The following is a 21,019-nucleotide window of genomic DNA, read 5'->3' on the forward strand; positions in this document are numbered from 1 at the left end:
TTGTAGAAACATGTTAAAATATAAATGAAGAAATGTGTTCCAAATAACACAGTCTCCGCAGGAGTGGCTGTAGTGGCAGGGAGCCTAGTTCCTGATTTATTTGCAGATGACTTTTAAGTGTGTCCTTTTGCGAACAATTAGAAAAAGGCTATTTCTTCAAACCACTCCCTGGCCTCTTGTGCTTCCATGTTTGTTCCCTCACTTTGGAAGTGCTCAAGGTGTCACTCTGTATAGCTGTGGTCTAGTCTTCAAACATTTATTCTACCCTGTGTTGCGGTGCTGCTTTATATGATGATTGCTGGCCTTGTGGTCAGTGTCATAGTAGCCATTCCGTAGCAGCAGGATGAGGGAAGGAACATGTCAAGCATCCAAGAGAGAGAGAAAACACAAAGCCAGATGTGGAAAATTCTTGATACGGATGGCAAATATTTGACAGTGCTTTGTGGTGACCAGTGAGTTCTCCCTAATGGAAGGAGAAGTAAAGAAACAATTCACAACAGTGGGCAAAAATTAGGAGCAACTCACCAGTATTTAACAAGCGTTTGCACAGACCAGTTGTGTGCAAAAGGATGCTTGTGGCAGCGTGGGGAATTCAAGTCAGACCTCACAGTTCCTAGGTCATTCACAGCCAGTGCATTCACCTGGGGAAGAGATAGGAATGATGGAAAGAGCCTGGAAATTATATATGTCCTTCTTGCTTCTCTGCTTCCTCTCTCCTTTTCCCTTCCCTGTACATCTGGTTTCCCCCCATCCCTCAGCAAGGCTGTAGGAGCCACTGAGAAGCCATCAAACTCACCACAGGCAGCTGCAGAGGTATGTGCAGGCAGGGTCATGGTACCTGCTCTCTGCCAAGGGACGTTCCTCATTTGGCTTGGTGTGAGGGTCTGCCAGGGGATGCCACCCCATGGTCTTGTCACTGGTAGGTGAAAAGCAAGGCTGAACCCAGGTCCTCATACTTGGGTTTTGAAGCGGTTTTGTTCATTGTGGCCTGTTTTGGTTAAAGTGCTTTATTTTGCATTCGGAGTTTAATTGCAGCCAGAGGTACACATCCGTCCCGCTCACTAAACAGTAGAAGTCATTTTTCAGGGCACTCTGGGTTCTCGCACCATAGGGCATGCATGGGCTTTTGGCTGCCAACAGCATGCACTGCCAGCTACCCAATACTTGGATCCTCAGGGAGGAGGGAGGAGGGCGAAGGAGGGGCTGTCAAGACTTTTGCACCTCTAAGGAGGCTAAGGCCACAGTTCTGTAACACCAGCTCTTAGGCTGCTTGTCGCAGTGCATGGTCTCCCCACATGCTAAACCATGGCTCCCGTCTTTGCACACCACCTCCCCAGGAGTGCTGGAACAAAAGAATTGTAGTGCTGTGAATCAGCTCAGCCACAGAGAGTGTTTCTGTGCTCTATTTGCACCACTCCAGCCTGAAGCATTATTAGTTTGAGAAGGGCACCCAAACCAGCTTAGTCCAGATGGGCCTGGTGTAGCCACAGCCGTGCCCCATAGAGGCTGGGCTCTGTAGAACCCTTTGGCTGTCTCTGCCCTCCAGTGCTGTGGCTTGCAGGGGGTTCACAGGCCCTCCAAAGCCATGCCGGACCTATGCTCTTGGGGCTTGGGGCTTGCAGGACTCAGGTCTCAGTGGTGGTGTTCAAGCAGCTGTATGAGGACGTGCCTGGGTCCAGCACAGCAGGCTGGGAGCCAGAGCTGGCACATAACATCTTGCCCCCCCCCCCCCCCCCATGGCAGTAGGAAGAGAGCCCTCTAGAAGGCTCAGTAGCATTTCTCATGAGGAAGTATTTTGATGGAAACATGCCCATTTGTCTTGCAAGTCCAAATGTGCTTGATGCTGCGTGTGTGCAGCCTCTGGCCAGTGAGTGTTTAAAGAAGGGCAGAATAACCTTCCTTTGACATTGGCTCGATCTGTGGCATTTTCCAGGTAGTGTATTAACTGACTCTGTTCCAGAAGAGTAAGCACACAACAATGTTTCAAGCCGTGCCCAGTCCTTTCCATACAAAAGTAAGTGCCACTGGAAGCTGGTTCCCACCTTCCTTAGGAGCACTTTCTAGGTGCCCACCTGTGTTAACAAACCTGAAGAGTTCAGGACTATCCCCCGTACTGACAAGCACGGTTTCTCAGACTGGCTGGTTTATCCTGCAGGTCCCTTGCAGGGTGCTACTGACCTGTAGAAGTGGAGGAAAACTGGGTTCAGGAGGCAACACAGTGGAAGAGATAAAGCCTGTGAAAGCGTGAAATCATGAGTGCCACTGGAGGCTTTTAGCCTCAGGACACCAGAGTGTACATGAATTATTGAAGTTATGGCTGTTAATCTTTGCGTTGTCAGCCCTTCGGTAAACAGTGAGCAGGTGCCGTGCATCCACAAGTCCTGCGGAGCGGGAAAGCCCTCAGGGGAGGGAGCAGGGAGCCTTTTGCAGGGCTCAAAGCAGCTTCAGCTGCATGACCTGCATCATTGTTGGTTCAGAGGGATATTGCTCTTCAAAAGCCTGTGTTCCTTTCTTTTACAAGAGGTGACATGCTTTAGTAGTCCGTTAGGCTCCCTCAATAGGTTTTATTGTTTATATGCAATTAGAGTGAGGTCAAAGCATACAAAACAGACAGTAACATTAACAGACATGCATGGAAGGTTTGCTCTCAGCTTTTGGGTTTTTTTGCTGTTGCTGTGTGTAAAGTACTTATCACAGAATTTATAAACAACTGTGTACCAGCTGAAACTCAATCACATTATACCACCTCAGGATGTGCTGCATGGCCTGTCTGTTCTCCTGATAGTCAGGATTTGGGGAAGAAAATCCACTGTGTAGTAACAATTAAGAGGGTATGTGTTGAGTAATTGTAGACATTGTTCTGAGGATGATACTCCTGCACCCTGTATTTTATCTCTGTATCCAGAATGCCAGACAGAATTTTAAAAGTGAGTACATAAATAAATTCCTACTTCAAGGCAAAGTAAGGTCACTCTTCCAGGAGCCTGCCTTGCCGTTTTCCATCTTCAGAGGTCTCTTAGAACAGCTCTGAACATGTATAAAACTGGAGATCCGCAAACTCCAAAGACAGCCACATTTAGATAAATTGAGAATTGAGTAGAAAAGTTGGCCTTTTGATGATATAGTTACATTGCTAGTTAAGATGCTTCTGGAGCAGTAGTATCTTTCACACTGAACAGAATTTTTGCCTTGGAAACATTTTATTGGAAACAGAAGCAGTTACTCCAACTCACAATGCCTAGCAACTTTGGGGGAAGGCTGATTGCTGGGAAAACCCCATTAGAGCCACTTCAGAAAAGCCTTGCATGGTTGGTGTGGCACATACCAGGTTGCTGCCAGTTCAGTCCCTGCTCTTGAAGAAACTTGTTACAGGTGAAAGGCTTGTCTCTGTTGCACATTTAGTCCTTTTCTGTCTGCTCAAACTGCTGGAGGAAGACTATGGCCCTGCTTCGCAGGAAGAATTTGTTCTCAAAGATGCAGTTGCAAGGCTGGGACCTTAGAGGTGGCAATTCATATATTCTAGTACACTTCCCAAGGCAGATTTTGAACGGTTCTACTAAGAATTCTCAGCAACAATTCATCTGAAGCTGTAAAGTATCAATGTTTAGCTCAGAAAGCTAAACATTTTAATAATGATTACTAGCATTTTCCAGAAAAACACAATTATGTTCCACAAGCAAAGAATTTCATAGAAGTTCTTTTCCAGGACAGGAGGGTGGAAGTGCATGCCTGGTCTGCTTCTGAAAAGGTACATCTGGTGTTTGTCACCTGTACCAGCTCTGCGTTTCTGTCTGCCAACCGTGATTATGTGACTGCAATTCTTATGGAGACAGGGACCTAAATTTTGAAACCAGTGGATGGCAGGAAAAGTAATTATCAGCTGTTCGAGGGATCAGTGGTGATTTCATACTTGTGACTCATTTGTTTTCTTAAAAGGAAACCCCAGTTTTCCCAGAGCAAAATCTTTGTGTCATTCTGAGACTTTGCTACAACATAGCTCTCACAGGTAGCACAGGTCTATCTGGATTAGATGTGCTGCACAAGAAAACAACCCTGAGTTTTACCAGGTGGGTGGACAGGAAAAAAACCAACAACTTTTTGTCAGTCTTTTGTGTCGCAGCAGCTGGATTCATTGGTGCTATAGCAACACACCACATGATGAGGTGTATTAGATTGCGCAGAGCACCAGGGGAAAAAGGAGCACAGCTCCTTGCTGAAGGTAAAGGTTACACTGGAGTTTCTGCTGGAGAGCTGGGGAAGGTCAGATGCTCCAGTTCCCAGCACATGTGCTCAGCGAAAAGGAGTAGGGGCGTGTGGGGGTATTAAACTGCAGAACCAGGTAAGGTACAACTGCATCTATTAACCTGAGAGCTTACCCTCCTCTGTGTGGCAGCACAACTTCCCAGAGAGTTTTCTCTTAGTTTTTCCAAGTATTTTCTTTTAAAGTTAGTTTGCTAATGTGACAGTGTGAATACACTGACAGTGGTTTAAACTGTTACAGAGACTCTTACTGCAGAGAGACCAGTCTTACAGATTAGGAGGTGATAGCCCTCAAATCAGTGCAAAAGACTAGGTAGATATTTTGCTGTTGTTTCAGCTTTACTTAAAGGTGTTGAACAAGTTTTGGGTTTGTTACTGTCTGCACAGTGGTTCAGAACATCTCTCTTGTCAGTCAGAACACAGGGCTTTACCTGTGATTGTTGTTAGCAGTACTTTTTAACTATTGCTGTCTTAGCATTTATTAATATTTCTTCCTCTCTCCATATCAGCTTCATCAGGGTGCCTGAGTCTTCTTGGAAATGAATAGTCATGTCATTTCCTCCTTCAGATTTTATGCTGCCTCCTTAAAATCTGGCAGCTTTGTTAATGCAGTCAACTAAACTTCAGTGCACCTGTTAAGATATGAAGTGGAAACAGTGCCACAGGTTTTTTTTTACACTGTTAACCATTTATCCACATACAGTTAAATAGAAATACAAATGTCATCGTTGAATTTATAATGTTTATTCAGACCCATATCAAACTCAAAAACCTATTTACTCTCCTATGTTCTCTATGCACCTTTTTTGTTGCTTTTACACATCACTAGTTTAAATGTGACTGGCTTTCAGGCTGCATCCGTTACATGGAAGAAGACAACAGTACTTTAGAAAAAGAGCAGCTAAGTGACCAAACCTGTAGTGGAGAGTGTGGAGAGCATGCCTGCAATTCAAGTTAGATGATTCAGTACTTTTCCTGCTTCCCATGAGGTGTTTCCAACATTTTGAATACTTTCTCTTATCTGCAACTAGAACATATTTCTTCCTTATCACTGCACTCCTGTTTTGTTTTTTTTTCACCAAATAGTTGGGTTTTTTTTCTCCTGACAGTATAAGAGGTGGTCAAGAGCCTCAAACTTTCTCTCCATAGGTGATTCTGCTTACACAGATAATAAGAGTGAGAGGCAGAAATTCAAGTGCCTTTCATGACTATTTAGGAATAGTAGTGAGGTTAGAGTCTTATCTACTCCCTGGTTCTGTCAGAAAGCACAAGACAAATGGTATGGATGTGCAATCCATGGGAAAAGCTCCAATGTGTTTCATGGTAGATAGATATGAAGTAAGGAAAAAGTGGCCTGGCCCACTACTTCTTCATAGGACACAGCAAGGGTGTGCAAATATGAAGCCTTTCTCCTCTGCTCTATGTAAAAGTTTTCAAGCAACCTTTCTGTTTTTTCAGATATATTTGTATCCTTGGTGATCCAGTTTTTAAAAGCCCTTATTGCCACTGTAGGCAAATTGGAAGCATTCTTGTGGAAACTGAGGAATGATGTGAAGGTCAGTCTTGCCCTCACTCACCCCTTTTAGTGGCAAGAAGCAACAGCCTGAGTTACGGTATAACTAAACCAAATGTGAGTGGTAGGCAACTTTGCAACAAGAAATGCTGTAGGGACTGCATGGTTAGAGCTCACATTTAAACAAGGTTCCTCTGGCTGTAATGAGGTGACTTTAACAGAGGTGAAGAAAGAAGCACCCGTCCTGCCTGTCAGGTCCCAGGAGAGGATTTGTGAAATAAGCAAGTGTATAAATGAGCAGCCTGTTAATGATCCCAGAACAAGGCAGGCTTGCAAAGAATTGAGTCGTGATTTTTGAAAACAATGATTCAGAAAGGATGGAAATCTTTAAAGGGGAAGACTAGCTGTACAAGGAAAAACTCAAACAAAGTTGGACCATGATTTAGCTCTGATTCCACCAGTTCAGGCAGAGCAAGGAAAATCCATATCCAATTATCTAAGAAATCAAAGTTAATCTATCTAGATTTAGGGACTTTGTTCAATTGTGTGAATAAGGAATCTAATTCAAACACCCAAGATCACTTTATCACTAATACAGCACATCCGTTGTGGCCCATAAGGCACCAGGGATACAAGTGATTCACAGCATGGTATCACTAACACACTGTCACAGAGAGGCACTAGGCATGAATTTGTCCGGGGAATTCAAAAATCAAGGAATCTAGGTAGATGAGACAAAGCACCCCCTAATAAGTACTTCCCCTTCCATGAGTTTCGTTTGTCTTTGGAGTCACAGTTGTGCTAGTTTACTGCAAGGACTGGAGAAAAGGAAGTGAGAGGCTTAGTTAGGGGCTTTGTTTTTAAGCAACAACAGCAAAAGAAGGTAGAAAAGAGTGTCTCGCTAGTCATCTTTGCTAGATTATAAAAAAGGGAAGAGATTGTGGAAATACGGGTATGGAAAATTATATTCTTGGTGAAGTCTGGTGAACAGAAGGAACATGAGCACTGTCACCAAAGGTAGTTTTCTTCACCAAAGGATGTTCCATTGCATGATTTTTTAGGATAATACTGGGCTCTACAAGTGTTCTTAAAGATGACAGTTCTCGTCATAATATAGTGAAGAATACTGTATTTTCAAGTATCACTTTGTCCATTTTAAGGGTTTGTGAGTACATATGAACCTTCCCCCTTGGACTTTTGTTCCACTTACTTTCTACTGCCTCATTAATCCCATCAAATCTTCTATAAACCCTTCAAAACAAGGGACGGTGTCTTGTATGTCTGTAGACATTCACATGTCTGCACAGTGTGATATACCTAATGCTCACTGAAACATCTGAAAGGTGTATTAAAGCAAATAATATTTCTGTGGATACATCTTGTACATGACCCAGCTTACTACTGCTGGTAATTCAAAAGAATTTCACTGCGCAATTTTGCTATTACGATTTTACCCAGCTCACTAATGTCAACAAATTTATAAAGGGAGATCTCATGTGCCCACTCCTACAGATTAAGTCACACAATTTATTGACATAATAATCTTTTAACTAGTTTTGGATTCATGGAAAACAGTGGGAAAAACAAGCTGACTCCAAAAGAAAAAAATTAATCCATTGGACTGCCATGATGTGTGTCAGCCTCTGAGAAGAAAGAAATCTGGAATCTTGGTTAGCAGGAATCAAAACAGACACCAAATTTTAACGCTATGTAATATGATGCTAAGCCACTGTCCATCATATTGAAAAGATCATGGCAGTCAGGTGAAGTTCCCGATGACTGGAAAAAGGGAAATATAACCCCCATTTTCAAGAAGGGGAAAATGGATGACCCAGGGAACTACAGACCAGTCAGTGTCACCTCTGTGCCTGGCAAAATCTTGGAGCAGATTCTCCTGGAAGGCATGCTAAGGCACATGAGAAACAACAAGGCGCTTGGTGACAGCCAGCATGGCTTCACTAAGGGGAAATCCTGCCTGACCAATTTGGTGGCCTTCTATGATGGGGCTACAGAACTGATGGACAGGGGTAGAGCAGTTGATGTCATCCACCTGGACTTGTGTAAAGCATTCGACACTGTCCCACACGACATCCTTGTCTCTAAATTGGAGAGACATCAATTTGATGGGTGGACCACTCGGTGGATAAAGAAATGACTGGCTGGCCGCATGCAAAGAGTTGTGGTCAATGGCTCAATGTCCAGCTGGAGACCAGTAACGAGTGGTGTCCCTCAGGGATCGGTGTTGGGACCGGTCTTGTTCAACATCTTTGTCTCTGACATGGACAGTGGGATTGAGTGTGCCCTCAGCAAGTTTGCCGATGACACCAAGCTGTGTGGTTCGGTTGATACGCTGGAGGGAAGGAATGCCATCCAGAGGGACCTTGACACACTTGTGAGGTGGGCTGATGGCAACCTCATCAAGTTTAACCATGGCAAGTGCAAGGTCCTACACCTGGGTCGGAGCAATCCCAGGCACAGCTACAGGTTGGGTAGAGAAGAGATTCAGAGCAGCCCTGCAGAGAAGGACTTGGGGGTGTTGGTCGATGAGAAAATGAACATGAGCCGGCTTCAGTGTGTGCTCGCAGCCCAGAAAGCCAACCGTATCCTGGGCTGCATCAAAAGGAGCGTGACCAGCAGGTCAAAGGAGGTGATCCTGGTTAGACAAAACCTTGGGTGGCATGGTTTAGTGGGAGGTGTCCCTGCCCATGGCAGGGGGGGTTGGAACTAGATGGTCTGAAGGTCCTTTCCAACCCTAACTATTCTATGATTCTATGTTTTTATGCCTTGTATGTAAATAGTAAACGTAGGCAAAATTCCAATCCTGAACAACTTACAGTGACTAATTGATGTAGGAATATGTGCACCAGTAGAAGCAGGCCAGTACCTCAGCTGTCAGACAACTGAGATATTTTTCTAAGGATAAATATGTATAAGAATGATTACAGTAGCAGATGCTAACTCTAGGAGCTTGGGCTCCGCATCCAAATGTTCATCTGGCTCAAATCAAAATGGGCAGAAGGATTTCTAAAGGGAGAGCTAACATCTTCAGGGCCACATTTCACATCAGGTGTGGGTGTACTGACAGCAGTCTAGGGTGTCTTCATCACATGCACAGGGTGCATCCACTTAAAACGATTGAACATGGAGAACTGAAGTAGTCTGTTCTCTTTGGAAGGAGGTCTGCTGTGAAATCATCCCAGGAGAAGCTGATTCACAAGCACAAGAATTTGTGGCCTTAGGGTGTTTATCTTGGATGCCTGTAGGGCTAGCTCCGGTACCCGTTTCAGCATTATGGGTGTGCTCACACAACAACTTGTGGAAGATGAGGCTCTGATTCTGGGACTGCCATGGCCACTGATGAGAAAGGGAGGCTTATATAGGAATGCCTCAGGGACAGATGTTAAGGTGCCATTTGCCTGTGGTCAAACTTCCTGTAATTCTTCCTCTGAGGAATTTGCCTTCAATATCACTACGTCCCAAGTGCTCGCAGTTTTTGCGAGGCTCTGCTACAGAACAGTCACAAGATGTTAGAGCTACCCTACTGTCTTTGCATGTTCTTTTCTGCAGCCACGAACCATGGAGAACTTCTAAGTTTACTGCAGAGCAAAAGAATCTGTGCAGCCTCCTGTTTCCAGTAGTACAGTCTCTTAAGGAAAAAATGCCAAATGCCGCGGACACCCTGAGAAGAGATTTTCTATCCCTGATGGAGCAGTAAAGGTTCATCCAAAAGAAAAGCACTCTGAGGTGGGCAAGGTGGACATACAGTGCAGAGACACTTAACCTTAAGAGACTCATTTTGGAATATGTGAGATGATTTCTTTCAGTGAGGAGTGAACTTCCTGTGAAAGAAGGAGAAAACACTTCTTCAACAAACAGCTCAGGGCATCCTGTGGCTCTTGGAGATGTTAGGTCTTCGAGTGGAAAGGGAACATAGCTTCTTCCTACAGATTTGTCCCCAGTAAACTTGCGCTGACACGGACAGCTCTGGCTCTGAACATCAAGGACTAAAGCTTCCATTCAGATCCTATACCAAGGAAAATTTTTCTCCTACCTCTTGCATCACGGTCAGGCAGTACTGATTAATTAACCTATGACAAGACTCCTCCCTCCCTGCTTTTGTGTGTGCATATACACACAGATGCACAGACAGACATAACTAAAGTGACTCATGTAGGTCATTAGACACAAATAATTGAGTTTAGGTTGAATTGCTTTGGTTTTCATGATTTCCAAAAAGATAAATGACAGAAGAAAAGATGAAACACCATGAGCACTTTCATTAACGATAAGTGACCTAAGAAATGCTATCGCATTGGGCCAAGAAGAGTAAAACAGGCACAAACTGTAGGTCTCCCCATCCTTACAGGAAAATAGCCTATTAAGTGCGTGGAACTGTCCTGTGCTTCTGCCATGCTGAAGTAACTGTGGCTGCCTCTGAGGCTGACCACTCCACGCTCACTATGAGCTGCAGCTGAATACTGGTCTGAAAGCAACTGGATTTGCAGGACTGAGAGGCACAGTGCCACCTACTTACTAACTGTAATTAAGAACGTTATTTCTAACAAACACATTTATGTCGTGAGGTGAACACCAAAATCCTGTTCGCTGTCTTAAGTTGTAGGTATTTTTCTGCGGAGTGTTCCTTAGAATGAAAAGTGGCAAATTAGTCTTTCAAGCACCCTTTGACAGTGGCAGTGAAACTGAGGATGCATTGGGGAATGCTAATACTGGAAAACTAGGAACATCTTATTTATTAATTCTGCTGAAGTTAGCAGAGAAAAGCAGAAAAATAAAAGTTGGGGTTTTTTTCCCTTTCCGTAACCTCTAGGCTTCAGAAATGCATCACACTTCCTTATTGTCAGTTTGCTCAGGAAATAAGAGCTGACACCTCACCTAAGAATTTATTATCATTCCAGTCAGACTATCTTTCACTTCTATTGAAGATTTGGATTTTTACCAGCTTTAAATTATATTGAAAGTAGGCAGACGAACATTTAAATTAAAAGGTTAATTGAAACTGAAATATTGCACTGGCACAGTTAATTTGTTTCAGTTAAAATACTTTTTAGCTTAATTGAATATTTGCAGAACCAAGGCAAAAAAAGTTGTGCATGTGTTTCCACACACAAATGTACTTGTCTTCTAAAGCTAAATAACCACTAATAACTCTTAAACCAAATAATCTGTAAGAGTATGTTTCCAAAGCAGTGAATGTTTTTCTGTAGCTAGAGGCCAAGTTTGTTACAGTTTCCTATCAGTCACCAGTTTCTTTTATGATTCTCTAGGATTTATGAGCACACTGAAGTCTTCAAAGGTGTCAAGCGAAAAAGCTTATCTTGTACAAATGCTTGGGCCAGGAACCACTGGTAAGGTCTTCTGCCTGATGGATGACCACCAAATATCTGACTCTTGTTTTCTTTGTAGACTTCTTGAGACAGACCAGCAAAATCCTCATGTGGAAGAGGTGTTAGGGAAATCTGTCTGCCTTTTCTTTTCCCTGGTTGGAAAGCGGTCAGGCTCTGCTGGTGGCAGGAAAGGGAAACAGTGATTCATTCTGGCTTTCCTGGAAGAAACCAGATTTCAGTTAGTTGGCTTGTCAAGGGTGCCTAATTTAGCAGCACAGACAAATGGAGACTTTTTTTTTCCCCTTTCAAAGAACTGCATTCCAAATCTAGGGGGCAAATTCAACAGCAGTAGTAACACCAAAATTAATCAGATTATGTCTGTATGAACACAAGGCACTTCTTAGACAGAGCAAGTGCTTGCAGTATGTTCCAAAATAAGGAGTAACAGGTTATTTAGAATATGTTTAAACATGAAAAACATGCTTTAATTGGATTATTTTAAAGAAGTTGATGTTTGAAAATAACTAAGTTTAATAAAAGCGATATTGTGTAATTTCCTACTCAAGGAAATGTTATAGCCCTAAATAGCAACACAAATGGATTTTTTTCTTCTCAATAGATGAGACTATCTAATAGATGGACTATTTTAAATTCTACTTTATCCCCTGTGTTAGTTTTCTGACAGCATTTCCATCATTGGGCTTTAGGGAATACACTTAAGCACTGAGCTCTTGAAACTACAGTAATTTTTAATCTTTATCAAGTTACCAGTTAGACCTCGTTGGCTTTATGAGGTCTAAAATGTCTCCAGATTTTACTAGATATTTTGCTCATAACAGCATCTGCCTCATGTGCTGGGACAGTATCATGCCAAACCCACCAGTTTGTGGCAAGTGGGAAGGACACTTTTATCCCCCAACATGGGTTTGTGAATTTATGCATCTTAGCAGCACTCAGGAGAGGAAACATTAGGTAGTCTTGAGTGCTGAGGTGGATACAAAGGTCATAATGCCTCCTGTTCTGCCACAGGAAATGTGGCTGTAGTTCTCTTCAAAGGTTATTATTATTCCACCCTATAACTAGCTGTGTCAGTTCTGAGCAACTTAAATATCCTATTCATGTAGCTTGAGAAACAAAGCTTAGTCCTTTGGCCTCTAATCAAGACAGTTACTGAGAGATTTTGATCATCTTTTGTCGGCCATTCTTTGCTCTCCTTGTTCTGTGCACACCTCAGTAATCACCCAGCAGGTGCTGGGTGCTCAAATGCTTCTCTGCTGCACTGCTTCAAACTGATGTATTGTTCATGAGTAGGCTGACCAAAACCACATTGTTTGGGGTTTATTCTGTGAGCTCGGTGTATTTGTTCCATGTTAGAATCGTAACTCTCAACCTCTGAAAACTCTGTATGCAGAGGTACAATTCAGTGTCTTCAGCAGGCTTTGAGAATACTCCCAACACCTTAGCGTGAAGGGCACTGATAGGTACCCCTTAGCTTCCAGGCTGTTCATTTATTGTATTTTCCTTCTTGTCTGGTATTCTTCTTGCTTTCCTTTGTCTGCTTGCCACCTTCTTTTCTCCCATCTGTCCTATTCCTCCTCCATCCTCACTATGTATATGCACTTTTTTGCCTCTGTTGTGCTATTCCTTGGAGCAGACTCACATTTTGTAATGGCCAGATGCTCTTCCTTCAGATCCTTCCTTTAACATTTATGCAAGGAGCTTGTTTTTCTAGCTGTCATAACTGATAACATTGCTCCTTTTCATTGCCTATAATTGTTTCCATATGCCTTGTCTTCTGTTTGTCCTGTCTTTGGTGTCGAGCTTTTCCTGTGTTCATGAAGCACTGCTTACCTGTACAATTCTCAGTGAATGTTGATTGTCATCAGCCTTGTGGCTGCAATAATGTTTACACTTCATATAGGGCCACTTGCTGATGTTATTCAGAGACATTAATTGGACTTCACCCACACTGCTTCAAATTGTTCCTTTGATCAAACAAACCTATTTTGTGTCCTATGTATCTGATTGAAATGAGGCATTGCCAGAGCCCAGCCAGCACTTACTTTGTGTTTGTTAGTGGAAAAGTACTGAAACTGAGGAGCTTTCCCTCTGGTAGACCTTTCCCAAAATGAAGCCCATGTCACTCCTGAAAAAAAGTTGGTCTTGGGAGAAGCTGTGAGTAAAGTGTGTGCCTTGATCCACCTGCCTCTGGTTTATGTGGTTGCTGTGTGTACGCCGCTGGGCTGCTTCTCCAGGTGGCCCACCAGGGTACCAACCAAGATTTGGGCTGTTGGCATCATTGGCCTTCCATCCTAATCTGGAAGGTGTCCTTTAAAGATGCTGGTGGCTGTGGCACCAGGTCTGGGCTTTTCTCTGTAGGGCAGCCTCAGGAAGGCTGTCAAAAGTTGATGGATGCAAACCCTAAAAACGCATAATAGTTATGAATAACCTCTATATCCTCATGTACTGGAGACTTGGGAGCTTCTTCCCTAGCTGCTAAGGTAATGTGAAATAGGGAAACAAGTGTGGTTTCTGCAACTTGAACAAAAGATTTTTGGAAAGGAAAATATCTGGGTGAATTAACAGGAGGTGATTATGAGGGATTGTGAGCACAGAGACAGGGGACTACCTCCTTGTGAAAGAAGAAATCTCTTACAGCTGCACTATGTGTAAGGATATGAAACCAGCTCCTTCCACGCCTTCTCTTACATGTTGCTGCACCTCGCTGCTGAGTCTTCTTTGCAGAGTGATTTTATTACAGTGATATACTAAATGCAAGAAAACTGAGTAATCCAGAGCTATGATTAGAGAGGATGTTTTAAACTAGCCATTAGTAGGGTTTGTTGGGTTTCTTTTCTCCCAGTTGGTAATGTAAAAGCCTGTAAATAACGTAAATAACCTATAAGACTAAAAACAGAATGAAGTAATTACTCATTTTGGTCAGGTTTTGATTTTTAAGAGCCTAAGTCTGGCACAGTGGACCTTCTAATGGTTTTAAAGCAAACAGATCTGGCCGCAGCAGGAAACCTTGTGCCTTTGAATCAGTGAGCACATTGGGCTGGGCAAAGTGGTGAAGAGTCATCCCATGAGCCAGAGCATCACCAGCTTAGACTTGTGCTGGGTCTGGGTGGCTGCAGGCTTGGGTAAGTACAGCTTACAGTGGAAAAAAGATTATTCACCTCCATTTTCTTTAAATGCCTGGGTTTGTGATGAATTTACACTAAACCACCACGTTTTACAACACAAGTGAAAGTTCTAATCCAAAAGCTTGAGGAGGGGGATCTTCCTTGCAGGACAAACTGTGACTCAACACACTTGGGACTGTGTATGGCCAACAGTGAAGCATGTTCTTTGCGGGACATTTTCTTCCAGCCTGCTCTCTGCTCCTGCTCCCTCTCAGTTAAACATGGGGTACATCTCAGCACATTTAACTGAGCTGCATGGAGAGTGAGAAGTGATTTAACACCACTGAATAGTAGGAGTCTTTCTTTTTTAAGGCAGAGAATGTATTAGGTAGGTGCAGAAATAGATCTTTCACTTCAGAAATAGGTTTTGAATTGCAGAACATCTCAGGTGGTAAGTTTTGGGTGAAGTTCAATGAAGTCCTCCCAGAAAGCCAATTCAGAATTTAGATACCCATTTGGTTCTCATTTGTGTCCCTAAAGCCTGGGAAATACTAAGTTTAATCAGCAGTCCACCAGTGCAATTAGTATTAGCTCAGAAATTTTTTCTCATTTTCGTGTGTGACTTTGGCAATATAGAGAACAACTACAAATCTAAAAATAGTGAGACGAGCAGAAAGTGCTTTTGCTTCCTTTTACTAAGCTCCCATTTGTATTTTGAATTCTGATAAAACCCCAGAATAATATAATGTTGTACATAGCATAAGGACAGTGTTGCAATGATCTCAACAGTTTGTAAAAAACAATAATCAAATTTTCTCTTTACCTGAAGTGTCCTGCCCTTGTCCATAAAGCCAAAGTTTTATGTGCAAATTGTGATTTCTACTAGAAAAAAAAAAGATTCTACACAGTCTCTTTTAAATTGGGTGCTACTCAGCTGTCAACTCAGGACATCAATACTGTGCAACTGTAACTGTTAGAAAGGGATAGTAAACATCTGAAGTCCCATTCTGGTTTATGAAACTCTGATCTTGTAGGAAAGTAATACACGGCTGTAAGTGCATTCTACCTGGAAAAATGCTAATCCATCTTCCTTTCCACTATGGCTGGTCAGACATGAACAGAAAGGTCCCACTGGAGGGCTGGAGGCAGAACAGATCATGACTTTTAACATATTCCATCTGGCTTTTGCAGCTCCTTGCAAAGGGCAGAACTGCCTGAGCTCCTACTAATTAGGGTCCTCTGCCTTTAAATTCCTGTGGTATCAGATGAGAAATTGGTATGTGAAAACACCTGCAGGCCAGGAAGAAGAGTGGTTATGCCTGCATTTTAAGATAACTTTTTTCCCCCACACCATGATTTATTGCATAAAAACAGCCAATATTTGAAACCTCTCTCTTCTGGGTGCGTCCCATGCAATCTCTGTGCCTTTTTATCCTATTTTGCTGCAGTCAGTGTTTGGTAATTACACTTTTCCTATAAAGATTCTGGATAGCTCAGGCATAGATTACTTTTGTTGGAATCAGTGACTGGAGTTATTACATCAAGGTCATTAGGTTAATTTCCTATCTTTGTAAAACAGCATATAATTTTAAATCCAAAATTATTTAAAGTGGATAAAGATGTGGAAAAAATGAGCTGATATAATGATGCGTAACATCTCCCAGCAGTGAGTATTTCACATCTGCCACTTAAGGATGAAGAAGATTGTGTCATTTATGGCAAATGCCACCTTTTTCATTCAGAATCTTAGAGTAATTAAACAACAGAAGTGACTGTTGATCCACACATTGCTATCATTCGCTGCTTATCTGTTGTTACTCCTGATGTTGCTGTTCTGCTGTCTTGGGTACCCCTTTGATTGTGAATCTGTTCACATCATAATTTAACCTTGCAGCATTCTGATTTTAACACTGCAACACTACAAAACAGGCAAACATAAAGACTAGGCTCTGTTTTCAAAAGGTAATGTTTATTTTCATTGCCCAGCTTGATTTTCTGGGGTGGGGGAGAGAATGAGAACTCTTCCTTTGTGAAAGGTGGATATCTAATGGACATCTTACAATATATCCAGAAATAGAGGTTTCCTAAATCACAGGTTACTTTTGAAAACACAAGCCATTGTGACTAAAATTAAACATAGATAAAATCCTGGCAAAATTGACTTAATTGTCACTGAAGTCAATGAAAGCCTTCCTATTGATTTAAGTTGAACTGGGATTAAACTCTGTATTTTATATGGAAGATAAAGAGCTTTTACTTCTTTCAAATGCAGACATATGCACCCTCTCCATTCTCTTCTACTCTAAATGTACTGTGCTGGACAAGAGCCACTTAAAAGTTCACAACCTTTGGGAAAAATGGCATGCCAGCAGCGGAGAAGCATTAATCGGTGCTGGCCAAGTATGACTGCGTACGTCAGCCGGTGCCTTTAATTCCCAAATGAGAGGGTATTTCTCTCGACAAGGCTGCAGCAAAAAAACTCCAGGCAGATTTCAACAGGCTTCAACTCCCAGTGTTAAAAGGAGTCATTTTAGACATATTTACTGAGGCTTTTGAGTTCATTGCAAGCCATTTTCCATACGGTGGTGTGCTGGCTGCCTCTGTGGAAGTGCATTATTATAGCAGCTTAAAACAATGTATTGGATATCAGCTCAAGGGATTAAGTCTGTAGTGAGCTAAGCCATAGCAATACTCAGACTCAATGGCTTCTGGCTTTTAAAAATATTCCACAGACAGATCTTAGTTTTGCCCTTTTTCTGTGCGGCAGAAATCTGAGGCACAGGGACCAGTGTCAGGCCTGTCTTGTTCCAGCGCTGATCCTGGAGGAGGTTGCCCGCAGGCCATGGAGCAAGTAATGCCATGTTTTACAGTGGACGTCCTTAAGGGAGAAGCAGGGGTTGTACCAGGATGCCATGTTTTCAAAACAATATCTGCTGTGTTAGTTCCAGCTGAGAGAAACTTGCCAAAGTATTTTGCTGCAGTACTCATGGTAACTCTGGCCTGGTGCCTTCAGACACAAATCTCCCCATGCGTGTGCTCTTCATCCTTCAGGGCAAAGCTTTGGCCCAGTCCTGAAAAAAACATAAACCCTTTATTATAAAGAACAAACATTTAGATTCCCAAATGATCTGGAATACAAGAGAACTATTTACTGAGACAAAAGGAAAAAAGAAAACATTTTTCTTTCTTAAAGTCACCCTGTAAAAGGGATGAGAAGTGTTTGCTGAAGTCCAGTTCTTTCGGGATCTCTATTTTTTTCCTTATAAATATCAGCATAAACTGATGCATATACTAAAGTTTGAGTTTGTAGCAGATAGATCAATGAATTCAGGAACATAAAAATGAGCTCTGTACCAGGACAGGGACAGTCCAGATGCTGTATCTTGCCTGGAAGAACAGGAAATGTATGGAGAAATGTCTTTCATGGATAGCGATATAGCAGAAGAGATTATTCTGAGTAGCTGTTGCCCATGGGAAGCTTAAAAAGTTTAATTTGGTAAGGTTTTCTATCCCTTATACGTCCAGGTGTTAACCTGTTTTGCAGTCAGTGTTTGCAGTGCTAGGGAAACAAATATAAAACAACCTGGCTTTTATCCTGATGTAACCAAATGTGTGCAGATGGGATCTCTGTTTGTTTGGTGTGCATGAGAAGAATGGGAACACGTTTTCTTTGGACATTTGAGAGAGTACTGTATTTGTGGGGTTTTTCTTATCCTTGACCATATCAAAGCCAGAGCAGTCAGGACAAAGATTATGTGATGTGTCTTTTTGATCCTAGCAGATATGTTAGGCAAGTCTGATAAGGTGCCTTTATAAAAAAAGGGTTTGTACCTAGGTTTTCTGTTGAAATTTTGGAGGTGAACAAAAGGCCCTCACAGTATTCTTCCTGTGCATAGTAGCTCATGTAAAACGGTTCCATGGTCTGGGTTCTTGGCACTGTTCAAGAATTCAGCTGTCGTGAACTGTGGCTGGCAGATGTAGCAATTTCCAGGGGCTTAAAAATGTTTATGCTCCAGCTCTCTTGTTTTAAGTGCATTAGTTTATCATTTTTATGTGTATGTATTTCTACAGTTTTATGAATTTATAATCTTACAAAATTCTAAAGCTTTTTAATGATTTCTGTTCTCCCCCTCAAGACAGTGACACCATTTTAGTCAGTACAGTTTCAGCAGGTCATTTCAATGTGATCTGCTGATCATTTTGTGTCTTAACCTTGAGTATTTCCCTCATATACCTGATTATTAAAGTGCATATTGGTTTTCTTCCTAATGCAAGATCTTAGATGAAAACAAAGTTTGAAGGGATCCTGTTATGGTTTATTCACCCTCATTATTTTGACCTTATTAGTGCTGCACATTATTTATAGCTCCATGACTGCTGTGTTAAAACCTTCGCAGGCAGACTGGCTCTATGAGAAAATGCATACTTGAAAGAATTCCAGGGTCTGTGCTACTTTGGACCAGGTATCTGCTCCACACTGGCTTCTCATGGACCCTTTATGGCTTCTTCTCTGGCTCATACAACTGACATACAAATGCTACTCCAAAGCTGCTCCCCTGTAGTATTTTTTGCATCTCACCCAAATCTCCATGATGTTGCTCATTAGATGATATACCTTAAGTAGCCTGTTGCTGATATAGTGAGGAATGACTGGCACTTGATATAAAAAGATCTCCTGGTGATGGAGATTGCCAGCGGAAATCCTTTCAGTGCTTCTCAGCTGCAGAAACATGAGGTGTACGCAAGGAACACCACCAAAAAGCCTTTCTTTGCCAAATATTTCAATGCTTTACAGCATTTTCATCTGTTCCAAGCAAAGGTATTTGTCCTTTCTAAGTCCTTTACAAATAGGATTCAGTGGCAAGACTGTAGATAAAAAAGTAAAATAAAATTGTAAGCAACTGAAAGAAAAAGAAAAAAAGAAAGAAACCCTCTGTTACTCTTCCAACTCCTGTTTTCAACTCATTTGGGTTGTAAAACCACACTTCTACAGCCTCACTTAGAGCCAAGCCTGCAGCTAAATATTTACCCAATAGATTTTGTTAAATCTGTTTCAGCGCCTCTGGAAATGAATTCACACCTCTAATTCCTAAGTACCCTTTGCCTCTGGGCATCTGTAGTGAAATGCAGGTATTAGAACAGCTGAAATTGAGTTGAGATAACTGATAACCTGAGTCAGTAAGCAGTGGACTGAGAAGACAGAAGGATCTTTTGTCTCTCCAGGGTTTGGAAATGGAAATTTTTGAGCTGAAAATACAAGCTGGACTGGGGTATTTCAGGTCCTTCAGATGATATGAAGGTGGTGTTCAAGGCTGGGTTGGACAGAGACTTGGGTGACATGGTTTAGTATGAGGTGTCCCTGCCCATGGTAGGGGGGTTGGAGCTGGATGATCTTAAGGTCCTTTCCAGCCCTAACTATTCCACGATTCTATGCTTGAGAAGTATTTTCAGTGCCTTTTGTCAGGCTTCCTGCACCCTCCAGGTCAGCTCAAGCCCTTCCCAAGCTGTAGAGAAGGCAATGTGCTTGGGGAGATGCCACCATTCCCTGCAACATTGGGAGAGGTGAAGAGGAAAGGCAAGCTCTTGGGTGGGAAATGGGCAGCAGCCCACACTGACAGCCTGCACAGCTGGACCTGCATCTGGAGCATGACAGAGACTGTCTTCCTGAAAGTCAGGGGACAAGGAAATGCCCTGGTCAGCTCAGACAGCCTCTCCAGGACCCTCAGCCTTGCAACGGGTGGTATTCAGTCTCCTCAGCAGAACAGTCCCTTGCAGTCCAGACACAGGTCAGGAGGAGTTAAAGGTTGACCACTCACCCCACCAGAAGGTGCATCAGATAATTCCACCAGTTTTCTTGCTGCTCAGTGTATTATACTGTGTGAATTCATCTCACCTGCTAGTTCTGCCCCTTAGAAAAGGGCTATAGTTCCGATTCTCCTCTCCTGAAAAGGTTTTTGCTCCTCTGCTGACTTTGCTGCTGCTCTTTCTTGCTCTTTCTTTCTCACCCTGCTGCACAGGACACACCAGGTTTCCTGATACAGAGCCGCACCTCTGACCAAGTCTGCCTCTAGACCTGGGCTTGCTATATTCTTGTTTCTCAGGTTTCCCATCTTGAGTGGTTTTGACTTGGCTAACTGTCCCTAATTTGGCCCCTAGCCTCATAACTGTGCCTTGTGACAGGAGAGGAAGGCTGACCATTGTTTCTTCTTCCATTATGTAGGTTTGCCTTTCCTTTTTGCACATTACAAACGCCTTCACCAAAGGCCAAAGTGAGGGGTTGAGCAGCACTGTCTGGAAGAGCACTGGACAAATGTACCCCTGTCCAGAGGCGGAAGTGGAAGAATTTCTCCAGGGAGTTCTCCTGTGTTGGTGTTCTGCGTGTAGCTCAAGCACCTTGTAAAAGGCACCAGTTAATTTAGCTTAGTCCAAAAAAAACACCTACCAGAACTTCTAATAGAAGGTGAGGAACATCTGGGGAGGCACTTGTGCCAGAAGGCTTTTTCTGCTCCCTTTCTACAGGAGGGGCAGCTTCTTCACAGCACTAGCACTACTAGTCACGTTGTGTCTTTGCGCTTCACTGAGTACTCACAGCTAAAAGGGCAGTGTGGCAGTTCTTCCATCTTCTTCATGTTTCAGCCTGTTTCTTCATGTTTCGTCTGCACAACACAAGGGAGAGTGCCCAAATCCAGCTGTGCATTTTTCTCCCTTCGTTTGCTCTCTATTTCAACTGGAGACTAAGGCAAGAAGCAGAGTAGTCACCTGTCACTGAGCTGTCT

At 42.7% G+C, this 21,019-nt stretch overlaps 1 protein-coding gene across 24 annotated transcripts in view; it reads left to right on the forward strand.

Moving 5' to 3' along the window:
- DTNA (dystrobrevin alpha) overlaps window positions 1-21,019 on the forward strand; it is a 229,614-nt gene that overhangs the window by 94,331 nt on the left and 114,264 nt on the right. Inside the window, exon 1 of one of the 24 annotated variants that reach the window (XM_057397729.1) lies at window positions 4,208-4,339. The exons of the other annotated variants lie outside the window; for them this stretch is intronic. The gene's annotated coding sequence lies outside the window, so the exon portion shown is untranslated. Of the gene's footprint in view, window positions 1-4,207; window positions 4,340-21,019 lie in introns of those variants that run through there. 24 annotated transcript variants of the gene reach the window in all.

The sequence above is a fragment of the Pezoporus wallicus genome, unplaced genomic scaffold (genome assembly GCF_028554395.1).
Source record: "Pezoporus wallicus isolate ANWC-B61680 ecotype Strahan unplaced genomic scaffold, APGP_CSIRO_Pwel_v1 contig_227, whole genome shotgun sequence".
Lineage (NCBI taxonomy): Eukaryota > Metazoa > Chordata > Aves > Psittaciformes > Psittacidae > Pezoporus > Pezoporus wallicus.